This window comes from Sturnus vulgaris, unplaced genomic scaffold (genome assembly GCF_052056855.1).
Source record: "Sturnus vulgaris isolate bStuVul1 unplaced genomic scaffold, bStuVul1.hap1 Scaffold_194, whole genome shotgun sequence".
In the NCBI taxonomy this organism is placed as follows: Eukaryota; Metazoa; Chordata; class Aves; order Passeriformes; family Sturnidae; genus Sturnus; species Sturnus vulgaris.
Window position 1 is genome coordinate 4,653,421 of NW_028276164.1, and position 11,938 is coordinate 4,665,358.

Sequence of the window (11,938 nt, forward strand, 5' to 3'; positions counted from 1 at the left end):
AGCCCCAAATTCCAAACCCTTCACCATGTGAAATCACACACTTTCATTCCAATAAGAAACCCGTGACTCCAATTCTATTATTCAAATTTGGAAGCCTTCTCCAAGGCCTCAAGTCAAAAGCAGTGTTTTCCTGAGGGTCAGTATCAGAAAGTACAAAAAGTTCCAAACTCCCAGGTTTCTGGGATCCAACAGTCACCATCCCTGGAAGTGTTTAAGGAAAGACTGGATGTGGCACTCAGTGCCATGGTCTGGGGACAAGGTGGTGTTGGGTCATTGGTTGGACTGGATGATCTCAAAGGTCTTTTCCAACCTCAATTCTGTGATTCCGTGATTCAGTGGAGCATCAATGGAAAATGGGTGGATAAAGAGTGGAACAGGCCTGGCAGCTGTTCTGGGAGCAGTGCTGGAGATGCCGAAGGGAACGGCGGCGGAGCGGGAATGGAGCGGCGCCGGAGATGCCGAAGCTGCGGGACACAGAGTGGCTCCGAGCGCTGTGTCCTGCAGGAGCCAGCCCTGCACACCAGAGCCGAGCCCGTCAGGCTGACCCAGAGCAGGGGGCAGAGGCAGGAATTGCTGCTGGGCCATGGGAGCTGTGGATCGAGTGCATTTAATGGTGACTTGGGGCTTTGATTCTTGTCACTGCAGCCACATTCTGTGGTGCCAGGACCCTTCCAGTTCATCTGAAGTCACGAACTCAGGACAAACTCAGAACAAAAGGAATCAAACTGCCTTCTCTACTGCAGGGAAACATCTTGGTTTAATGATTTCTGATACAGGAGCCAAACTGGGTCAGTTATTGGCCTGTGGTTTTTTTTAATCCAGGAACAATTTCCAAAGTAATGGCATTTGGCATTAAAAACGAGAAACATGCCTCATCATCTGAATATTGCATATGGAGTACAGAGCTATTTCTGGTTGTTAATATTGCATTTTATCTTCTTTTTCTTCCTCTGCCAGAGTTAGAATTAAAAGCTCAAGAGACAGTATGTTGTGTTTGGACTCAGATGTTTATTAATTCTTATCTATATTACAGTGAGTTCTACAGCACTTCTAGCTAACAAGCTAAAAATGGTGATGTATCTCTGTCTTTACAAGGCCTTTTAAGGCCTAACTGTCCAATTAAGAATGAACACCAAAATTATTTTTACTTTTAAACCAATAACCAATCACCTGTGACCTGCAACGAGGAATTGCCTATCCAATTAAACAAGATCCCACCTAGACCCATGAAGAAGAAGGTGAAAAAGAAAGAAACCTCCCTCTTGCCTTCTACATATTACTATATTCTAAAACCCTAAATTCCAAAATTTCCACCATGTGATATTACACACTTTTATTTAAACTTCACACCAGTGATCCCAGTTCTGTCAATCAATTTTGGAAGCCTTCTCCACAGCCTCAGGTCAAAAACTGTATTTTCTTGTGGGTCAGTGTCTGTCAGCACAGAAAGTCTAAAACTCTCAGTGTCCAGGGTTCCAACAGTTATGATCAAGAAAACAACTGGAATTATTTTCTCTCTGGGTTTTACTCTCTCTCTGGGTTTAAGCCTCCACCACTCCCTGCAGGTCAGCTTTCCATAATCTGCTCCTCGGGAGTTGGGATGTGACAAATGAGCAGTGGAAAGAGGGAGGATAATGGATAATGGACCATTCCAACTGCAAACTCTGCTTTAGTAGCCTCAGAATTTCCAGTGTTTAGAAATTAACTGACCAAATCCCATGTTTCTCACTTTTGCCCTGGCAGAAATCCTTCCTTTGGCCTTGTTTAGGAACTCACCCTCAGAAACACCTCATTGCAGACGCTTTTCTGTTGGTTTTGATAAGAGATGACAAGAAAATCAGCACGAGGGGGAGGGATGAGGGAGAGGGAAGAAACAATTCCTTCCTTGTGTCTTCCTTGTGGAAAGTCTCCTCTAGAGGTTGTGCTGCAGCTGGAGACTTGGCCAGAGGGAAGTGATTGAGCTGAGGCAGCAGAGGCATCTCCTCCCTGGTTTGTAGCCCTGGGGCTGGGAGGGGACACAGGTGCCCCCCTTGCACTCCACAACCCCCTGGAATGGGGGATTCTCCCTGCCTCTGCCAGGTGCTCCTTATCCATGCCTGGCCTGGGTGCTCCTGGTCTGAGCTCCCTCCCATGGTCATTCCTGATGGTGGGGAGTGGGAGGGAGGAGTTCAGTGCCAATCTGGGAGGTGCCAGCAGGGTCAGAGATGTGGGGAGGTGACAGTGACAGAGTGACAGGATGTGCAGATGGACACAGGGACAAGACAACACCTCTGGGGGAAAACTCTTGGAGATTTGGGCGGTTTTTGTTTGTAAAATACACACGGACACAGAGCAAAGCTTTGCTCAAAGGGTTTATTGATTATTCAGGGGAAATGGCCCAGGGCTCAAAGGGTTCAGGGGGTTCCTCCAGGGATGATCATCTCCTCATGCCACCAGAGGGGATCAGGACACCGGTGTCCCCACAGCTTGCAATCCTAAAAATCAAAACCCAGAAGGTGACCTCTGGTGCCCACTGGGAAATGAGAGGGGCCCTGTCCCCACCCCTCTCCCTGCAGGCACGGCTCACCTAGACACCCAGAGAGGCAGCCAGGCGCTTCTGCCGCAGAACAGCCTCCAGCTTCTCAACAAGAGGGGGCTGGGGACAAACACAGCATTAGAGACACACTGGGGACACTGGGCTGCACTGGGAGGTGGGGAAAGAACAGGGGTCATTGGGGAAGGGGCCTGTGGGGCGAAATGGGGGGCAGGAGCTGCTGTGCTCCTGCCCAGAAGCCCTGGGGTCCTGCCAAGAGGCACAGCTGGGGCAGGGGCTGCGTCCTGGGTCACCCAGGGGGGTGCTGGGGGAACAGGGATGGGAATGCAATGGGGGCCTGGGAAAGGGGCGCTCTGGGGGGGATCTGTGGGGTAGGGGAGTTGTCTGGGGTGTCAGTAGGGGTGCACTGGGCTGTGCTGGGACAAACTGGGATGGTCTGGGGTGTGGTGGCCATGCAAGGGGAGGGTCTGACACTGCCAGAACTCGTGGTACCCACCAGAGGCGTCTCCAGGACCACGACATCTTCTACATGAATCTGCAGAGAGACCAGGAGACCTCGCTGGGAACTGGGATGGACCCGGTGCCAGCAAAGGATGGGAGGACATAACTGCCCCCAAATTCCCAGAGGGAATGCCCTCCAATCCCAGCACCCCACTCACCTCCCGCAGATCATCTTGGGTTCCTTCCAGGAGCGCCTGGGAAACAAGAACAAAACTTTAACCTGGATTAGATCCAGTGGGGCTGTGGGGGGACAGGGAGCAGGATGGAGGTGATAGGGTGGGAATTCAGGGCCTCCAAGGAGATCTGTTTGAGGTGGAGGGAGAGCCAAAGACACTGAACTGGGGTCAATGGAGGGCCCAAGGGACTGGGCTGGGTCTGGGGAAGGGGCTCGGTGTGAGGTACAGGGGAGGAGAAAGGAATTGCAGGGTAGGGACATGGGAATGCAAGGGAGGGGCTGGGTGGGGACAGAAGAACGAGGATGGGTGGGGACAAAAGCGACAGGACCGAGTGAGGATTTGGGAAGGGTGCATGAGTCAGGGCATTGTTGAAGGGGACCCCGCTGCAGTAGCCAGGGAGAAAAGGAAATTATTGCGGGGGGGGGGACATGGAAGAAAAGGCTTCGGGAATGGTCAATGGGAGGCGTTTGAGGACCCTGGAGAGGACACAGAGGAGGAAGCAGGGACGGAATTCCTGAAGAAACCGAAAGGGTGGGATGGGAGGGGACAAAGGGCAGGGTGTGGGGACAGCGTTTGTCTGGTGCCTCACCTTGGCCTGTGCCGGGGGGCACAGCAGGATGGAGAAGAGCAGGGCCACGCTGAGCACAGCCACCTTCATCTTCCTCTCGCACTGGGCAGTGCTGGCTGAGGCTGCAGCAGGGCAGGAGCACCTTTATCCCTGCCGGGACTCCTCCCTGCGCCCTCCCTGACAGCCCCCAGGCCAAAGCCCGGCTTGGCACAGCCCCCAGCCCTGGCCACAAGCCCAGCCCTGGCACAGAGTCCATCCCGGCTGTGGCACGGATCCAGCCCCGCTCCCCGCATCCCTGCAGCTTCCTGCACGGGGCAGCTGCCCCTGGAGGGGACCGGGCACCCGGGGGGCCGAGGGGGGCAGGCAGGGATCCAAAGGCAGCTGGGGACCCTGTGGGGACACCCCCACTCCAACACAATCCATCCTCCAACAGCCCCCAGCCCCACAACCCCCATCTCCCGGTACCCCTCCCCTCCAAGGGTTTTTCCTTCCAGACACCCCAGAGCTGAGCCCAGCCACTCACCCAGTGGGTCTGAGCAGAATTGCCACTGTTCATCCTCCTGCCCCACGGAGAAACAGGAGATGGACTGACCCCCTCTTCTTGGGACAACGAGACTCCGGAATATTGGAAAATTGGGATATGATAGGACAGAGGTGTCATGAACCTGGGAAATAGCCAGGTGATTTGAATCTCCAGGCACTGGAGACACTGGAGAGAACTGGGAAATGATCACCTCAAGACAAGGCTGAAGCTTGAGGAATTGTTCAGGTGTGGCACTTCCCACATCCACACCACCCATTATTTCCACAGCTCTGGGCTGTCCCACGGGGAAAGCTCTGGGAGAAAACAGGCAGCGGGGGAATCACAGCCATGGACAGCTCTCAGGAACCACTTCTCAGGGGATTTTCACTTCTTGGATGCCCAAGATGTCTGAATGTCTTCCTGGTGCTTCAGGCCCTGGGTAAACAGGGCTTATCAGAGATTCTGACAGGACCAACATCCCTCCCCTGACTGGGCACCTCTGTTTGTCCAATTAGATCCCAATGGCTGCTCTAGGAGAAGTGCCAACTTCCCCATATTCCTTGGGATGGGCACATCCTGCTCAGGGCCAGTGCTGGCTTGGGCAAAGGCCAGGGCATTGCAGAGACCCTGTATGGGGACAAGGGCCTTGGGGAGCTGTGGGCAAGTCCCAGGCAGGGACAGAGCTGGAGTGGGAGCCTTGTTGGGGATGGGGTCGCTGGCCCCGGCTGCCTGCTCTGCTCCCTGATGGATTTCTACCCTGCCGACATCCAGCTGAGCTGGTTCCAGGACCAGCAGGAGCTCTCGGGACACGTGGTGGCCACCGACCTGGTCCCCAACAGAGACTGGATTTCTACCAGCTCCTGGTGCTGCTGGAAAACCCCCCCGGCACGGGGTCAGCTCCAGCTCCAGGTGGAGCACGTCAGCCTGGAGCACCCCCTGAGCCGGCACTGGGGCACGGCCCGGACCCCACAGCGGGGGGGAGTGAGGGAGGTATTGGGGGGACTGGTAGGGGAATTGAGGTGTGCTGGGAGTAACAGGGAGAGAGTTTAAGATAGCCTGGTTTAAACTGGGAGTAAGGCTGGGGGTTCTAGAATGGCTGAGGAGTCTGAAGGATGTTGGGGAGAGTGGGATGGGGTTCCGGGGGTCCTGGTGGGCACTGGGAGGGAGTCTGGGGATGCTGGGTGTAACTGGGAGGGATTTGAGTGAGCCTGGAGGGGATGGAAGATCAGGCATGGAAAAGCAGGGGTTGGAATGAGGTTGGTCGTGCTGGAAAGAGACTGGGAGGAGATTTTAAGGGGTCCTACGTGGGCTGGAGGCAATTGGGAGGGTGCTTAGAGGGGTTTCGGGTATCTGTGACAGGTCTGGGGGGGTTCTGACCCTTGTGAACCCCCAGAGATGTTGCCAGACACCGTCGACACCAAGGTGCTGATTGGGATTGGGGACTCCGTGCTGGGCTTCATCTTCCTGGCACTGGAGTTCGGCTTCTACCTGTGCAAGAAGGTGAGAGGGGGTCCTAACGAGTCGTGGGCCCCCTCCTCCAGAGCCTGTGTGCTCCCCCTGGGGAACCCTGGCTCAGTGTTACCCCCTTTTCTCTGCCCACAAAGCTCCTGTCCCAGCAGCCGCTGCAGACCCTGCTGTCACCATCCGCTATTAATGCAGAGTGGGGGTCGTGATGGTTCTTTTGATCTCAAAGGTGCAAACAGGCAAAATGCAGGGGACAAAATCAGTTTATTCAACAGCAGAAAATCAGTTTATTCAACAACAGCAATGCATTTCATCAAATGCCAACAATTCAGTTATGGTAAAGGGGAGAGGTATAGGAAACAAAGTATAGGGAAAGGGGAAGGAAAGGAAGGGATGGGAGAATAGCTACCAACAGATGAGACGGGCGTCCTCACGGGTCATCCGATAGACGAGTCTTCGTCCGTGGGGAGATCTCAGGGGTCTTCTCCAGGGGGTCTTCATCAGTGGAGAGATCTCAAAGGGTCTTTCCCAGAGGGTCGCTCTTTTATAGTCCTTCTCCAAAGCGAGTGGCCTCTGGCCAAGAGGTGGGAAGTTTTATGGACCATTGTGTGGTGCTGCAGGAGACAGGTACGGACAAGCAGTCCTCAGTTGATGCAACACAGTCTCTGGTTGGTGCCACAACAGCACAGTCCAGTGAACACAATACACCAGCACACAGTCACGAGCATCCACCTTGGCCCGGCCAGTAAACCATTGTCCAGAGTCAGCCTGGGTGGGGTCCTCGAGGTCTCCTTGCGACGGTCGGGAGGCAAAATCGAGGGGAATTTCGGACCGACCCTTACACCTGCCCAGGTGGGGAACACTGGGTGCTGTGAGTCTGCCCGGCAACCGGTGAGTCATCACAGCTGCTCTCTCTCATTGGCTGAATCTTCTTCATCGCATTCTCTGATTGGCTGAGGACAGCCCCGGGAGTTGAGAGAAGGAACAGGAGAGATCCCGCCCCGAGCACCGGCACGGGAACAACAGAGCCAGCCTGGGCACAGCGAGGGAATTTATTATAACCAAATCACAGCAGCACAAGGAGAAGGGAAAGAAATCTCTCCAACCCCTTTCCCCTATCCAACAGGGATCACCAGAGCTCTGCCCAACGGGGGTCACTGGGGATCATCCAACACCGATCCTCCCATGGGGGATGGAGCTGGAGCAGAGCACGAAGCTCTTCCCACACTCGGGGCACTCACAGGGCTTCCCTTAGTGGTGACTCCGTTGGTGTTGGGTCAAGGTTGAGCTCCTGGAGAAGCTCTTCCCACACTCAGGACACTCGTAGGGCCTCTCCCCAGTGTGGATGCGCCGGTGGACAGTGAGGGTGGAGTTCTGCTTGAATCCCTTCCCGCAGTCAGGGCAGGAGAATGGCCTCTCCTCTGTGTGAATCCGCTCATGTACGAGGAGATTAAAGGTGGTCTGAAACCTCTTCCCACACTTGGGACACTCGTAGGGCCTCTCCCCAGTGTGGATGCGCCGGTGGAGAGTGAGGGTGGAGTTGCGGTTGAATCTCTTTCCGCAGTCGGGGCAGCGGAAGGGCCTCTCATCTGTGTGAATCCGCTCATGTCTGACGAGAGTGGAGCTTCTCTGAAACCTCTTCCCACACTTGAGACACTCGTAGGGCCTCTCCCCAGTGTGGGTGCGCCGGTGGTTTATCAGGCCGGAGCTCCACCCAAAGCTCTTCCCACATTCCAAGCAGCTGTAGGGCCCTTCCCCTGTGTGGATCACCTGGTGCCGGATCAGGCTGGAGCTGTAGTTGAAACTCTTCCCACATTGCCCACACTGGTAGGGCTTTTCCCCAGTGTGGATCACCTGGTGCCGGATCAGGCTGGAGTTGTCAGTGAAGCTCTTCCCACATTCCCCACACTCGTAGGGCCCTTCCTCTGTGTGGATCATCTGGTGCCGGATCAGGCAGAAGCTGTCTCTGAATCCCTTCCCACATTCCCCACACTCGTAAGGCTTTTCCCCAGTGTGGATCATCTGGTGCTGGCGCAGGTTGGAGCTGTTCCTGAAGCTCTTCCCACAATCCCCACACTCATAGGGCTTTTCCCCAGTGTGGACTCTCTGGTGCCGGATCAGGCTGGAGCTGTTGATGAATCCCTTCCCACATTCCCCACACTCATAGGGCTTTTCGCCAGTGTGGATCCTCTGGTGCTGGATCAGCTGGGAGCTGTACCTGAAACCCTTCCCACATTCCGAGCACTCGTGGGGCTTCTCCCCTCCAGGAGGCTTCTCCACCAGCTCTGAGCTCTGCCTGGATCTCCGGCCGCCTTCCTGGCTCAGGGAGGGTCTTTCCTCCTCACAGCTCCCTGGGCTGGGTTTGCAGCCCCTCCTCAAGAGGGATCTCCGGGGCTTTTCCTCCTCCATCTGCCAATGCCTTGGGAATGACAAATCCTGGTTTGGGGAAAAAACAAGAGAAGAGTGTGTTGGGCTGGGTGTTCCTCCTTGTCCAAGTGCAACTCAGGAACTCATTGGGCATCTTGTGTCTGTAAGAACCTCCAAAACACCAAGATTCAAACCAAAAATCCTCCAAACATCATGACGCAGATCAAAACCCCCACAAACACCAAGATTTAGCCAAAACCCTCTCCAAAATAGAAAGATTCAACTGCTGCAAAAAACCAAAGCACCAACATTTAGCCAAATAAAGCTCAGAAATACCAAGATTAACCCATGTGAAAATCATGGATCCCCCTCTCCGGTCACCTGCTGCATGTGATGGGGACAATGCTCCTGAGGCCTGGGGAGAGGCTGCAGATACAGGGAGGGGGGAACCTTGTGCTCCTTCCTGTTTCTTCTCTTCCTACTCCTGTGTCCCTACTCTTCCTCCTATTATTCCTCTTTCTCCTGCACAATCCCACCTGCTCCTCCCACGTGCATCCATGGCTGCTTTAGGAATACAATGGGACCTTCACAAGCCCTTGCACCCCCAGAGCTCAGGTCAGGTTGAAAGAACAAACAGGAAATAAAGAAACACCTTTGGAAGCTGGTGATAGAAGCCAAGATGCCATGGCTACGGCTTTTGCCATTGGCTTTGGCCAGAAAAAGTGCCAGATCCAGGGCAGATATTCCATTATCTCCCTTGGAATTGGTGTGTGAAATTTTTTACCCTGGTAATTCTCCATCTAGTGGAGAATAATCCTACTTTTGTGTTGTCAGTTAGGTTTGGGCCAAGGATGTGACAAGCAATTTTTACTCCTTGGAGAAGAAGTAGGAAAATCTTGATTGCATTGGAAATTTTTGTGTATATTTTTGAATGGCTCTTAATGATGGCAACATTTCCATATGGGTTTTTCCATGTTCACGTTTAGGGTGGATTTTGCAATACCAGAAAAGCTTTAAAGGTGATGCTTCAATGCATAAACATTTAAGAAATATTGTTAAAAAGGAAAAAAAAATGGCAAAAAATAATGCAGATTGTGGGGGTGCACTTGTGGATCACCCAATGACTGCTCTGGAATAGAAGCATTGGACCCAGGCACAGCCAGGAGAGGAGCTTTAGAAATGCAAATTAACACAGTTAGGGCAAAGTGTGCACAATGTACCAGGGTCTTGTTCCCTGGGAGAGGAATTTCGCTGATTTCCTCTGCCCCTCACCCCAAGCTCTGCCTGCTTGCACAGATGGAATTTGCACAACTAAAGGCAGAGCCCATAGTGAGGATATCTGACTGCAACAGAAATTGGTTAAGCTGCAAAGAGAAACAGCAAAGGAAAACGTTGTGAAAACTTCATGAAAAATGTGGGAGGGGGGAATAATCCCTCTCCCCAGTCCAACATGTGCTGTCACTGTTCAGAGAAATCAGTTGGGAATCCAAGTAATTGATGATTATTTAGAGAAAAGTGGTCAATTGATGCAGCCCTGGCTGGAGGGAGCACCCAAAAATGGGAAAAAGATGAACGGCCACCAGAACAAATCCTACAACACCACGGACCAGCCCCTGGAAGCCCTAATGATTTCGTACCAGGAGACAAAAAAAATCCATCCATAATTTGAGTGGCATAATTAGGTTAAAAACTGTCCTCGAAATAATAACTAAACAGACAGCTCCAGCTCCTGACTTTACTGCCCACCAATCCAAGGAAATGAAGAATGAGACATGTCACCATGGGATAGAATCAGATTATCTATTAAAAGAAGGAGAGGAGTTTGTGGAAAATTAAATGATTGAAACTGCTATTTGCAAACAGATGATAACCAAAAAGTGGTGAAACAGATAACAAAGGAAAGAAGAAAATAGCTCATATTCCAATCCAAATGTAGAAAGGATGAGAATGGGACACGTTTCTGTGGTTCCCTGGCAGACCATGGGTTAAACGAATGCTGTTCCTCCTCTGATGTGCTGCAGCAACTCTCATCTTTTTACCATGCACTGAGTGCAGCTCATTCAGCAGGTGAGCAAGGGGACGCAGGTGGCAGCCAGGCCTCCTGATCCAGAAACGGCTACAAAAGGACAGGGAATGAGGTCACTGAGAATAATCCCAAAATCAAAGAGGATCCAGGAAAAGAGACTAAGTCAATGGTAATAAAGTTAGTAAAGATAATTATTGAGAAAATGAGAAGAGGGTTTGAACAGAGTAAGATGAATGTGCCTGGAGACAGGGCCAGGAATTTGTACAAAAGGAAGTAACAAGACAAACCATCATTTTCAGAAAATTAATTGGTACGGACAACTGCTCAGCCAAGATCCTTCTCAATTCCTGAACTTCGAGAAGGAGAAACACTTAACAGAGCCGGGAATATCGGATGTTATACAAAAGGAGGGGTGCATATTAACGAGGGCATGAAGTAGGCGGATCGCGAAGTCTGAACCCTCCAAGTACCTCAGGCAGTGGGGAAAGGGAGAGGGAGATCCGGCCGGGAAAATGAGGATAAAAAGGCGGCTGCGTTTTAGAGACCGCATGGCAAATGCCGCATGGCCTCTCCCCTTGTTCATGAATAAAGTGACTTTTACAGGACTCCTCTGTCTCTTTTGTGCACACAAACCTCTCGCCACGTGAATTATCCCGTAGAGCCCCAGAGACAAGGGCAGCTACCTCTGTGCTACCCACAGCAACCGGGACGAGCCAGCGCTGCTCCGGCACCGGCTCCTGCCGAGGCTGCAGGTGGGTCTGGGCTCCATCCCGGACTCACCCCCAGCTCCCAGCGCCCTCAGCTCCCGCTCACCCCGAGCTCCCGGCGGTTCAGGGCAGCAGCGGCTCCTTGGCCTCCTGCCCGCTCCTCAGGCGAGGTTTCCGAGAAATGGCGGAGCTCGGGCAAAGGGAGCAGAGTCCGTGCCGCGTGCAGAGCCCGCCCCTCGCGGCGATTGGCTGATTCCGCTGTCACTCCTCGAATTCGCGCGCTGATTGGGCAGAGCCGGGGAGAGCCCGGCCCCGGGGCCGCCGCCACCAGGAGACAAAGAGCGAGCGAGGGGGACGGGGCTTGTGTGACTTAGAGCAAAGGATAAATCCATCTCCAACAAAAGATGTTCTTAACAAGCAAAAAGATTTTCACAGACAAACAAGAAAGCTGGCGTGGCAAGTAGAGAAAAGATCTCAGAATTTTCCAATGCAAGAAAACTGAAAAAGTACTTCGAGCTTAAAGTGTGTCATACTAACCTTTGGTGATTGGACAATAGTAACATGAATATGGTAATGTTAGTAGTAAGGATAGGCTATAGGTAACAGTAAAGGATGCTCTGTAATGGAAAGTATATAATGCACTGTAACCAGAACTAGAGAAGCTTCAGACGAACCTACAGCTGTGGCTGAAAAGGCTCCACGACCTGTGAATTGCGGTATCATCTGGATACAAAAAACAGCATTTTAAAGAGCCGTCTGGAGCCCCACATAGCTCGTTTTGGCTCTTACAGACGGGCACACACAGACACACAGACACACACAGACAGACAGACACACAGACACACACAGACACACAGACACACACACACACACACACACACACACACACACCCCCACCCCAGCACATCCGTGCTACACACCCACCCACCTAGGCACAGTCTCCACTAATGCTCACCTGCCCACAAGCACAAGACCTGTTGTCCTTAGAGAGCTCGTGCACACGAATACGTGCAGTGTCATTGACACACGGATGTCCCACACAGAGCCGTGCTCACCCTTGCGGAGCTGTGCAC

The 11,938-nt window shown here is 52.8% G+C and overlaps 1 long non-coding RNA gene across 1 annotated transcript; it reads right to left on the reverse strand.

Moving 5' to 3' along the window:
• Positions 1-2,334: 2,334 nt before the first annotated feature.
• Positions 2,335-3,070, reverse strand: LOC148218199 (uncharacterized). Its single transcript, XR_015800539.1, has 3 exons — positions 3,030-3,070; positions 2,567-2,635; positions 2,335-2,474 (listed from the first exon to the last, which is right to left on the reverse strand). It is a non-coding gene; the product is annotated as an uncharacterized LOC148218199 (long non-coding RNA).
• Positions 3,071-11,938: the final 8,868 nt, after the last annotated feature.